Source organism: Morone saxatilis, unplaced genomic scaffold (genome assembly GCF_004916995.1).
Source record: "Morone saxatilis isolate NCDOM2014 unplaced genomic scaffold, NCSU_SB_2.0 Contig16, whole genome shotgun sequence".
In the NCBI taxonomy this organism is placed as follows: domain Eukaryota; kingdom Metazoa; phylum Chordata; class Actinopteri; family Moronidae; genus Morone; species Morone saxatilis.
The window spans coordinates 24,817,735-24,818,109 of NW_023339718.1; the positions used below are offsets into that span (position 1 = coordinate 24,817,735).

Here is a 375-nt window from a genome sequence, read left to right on the forward strand (position 1 = left end):
TTCACTTCCTCCCACAATTTCATTCCAAAAAAATTTATAAAAACATTGCAACATGCAACAAATTATTTTTGGAAATGCTGCCATTTTTGACCGCAACAATCCCTCAAAAAGCCTGCAAAATCCTGTAGGGACTTTGTGATGTAACGTCAGTTTACAGCTTGATATACTATCCCCAATTGGTAAAAAAACAAAAAAAAGAATGCAGCTTTAATGTACAAAATAAATTCTACGTATAGATAGATACCAATCCAATCCAAATGGTTAGTTTATGCCACAGCATCTGAACAGAAAGTAATGGGTTAGAGGTTTAAGTTTTGTGCAGAGACTTTTCTCTACAGGCTCTGCCCAGCTGAGTAAGGCTTTCCTTTCTTTTTT

The 375-nt window shown here is 35.2% G+C and overlaps 1 protein-coding gene across 1 annotated transcript in view; it reads right to left on the reverse strand.

The window, feature by feature from the left end:
- Positions 1 to 375, reverse strand: part of loxl2b (lysyl oxidase-like 2b) — a 44,966-nt gene that overhangs the window by 17,631 nt on the left and 26,960 nt on the right. The window lies entirely within an intron of this gene.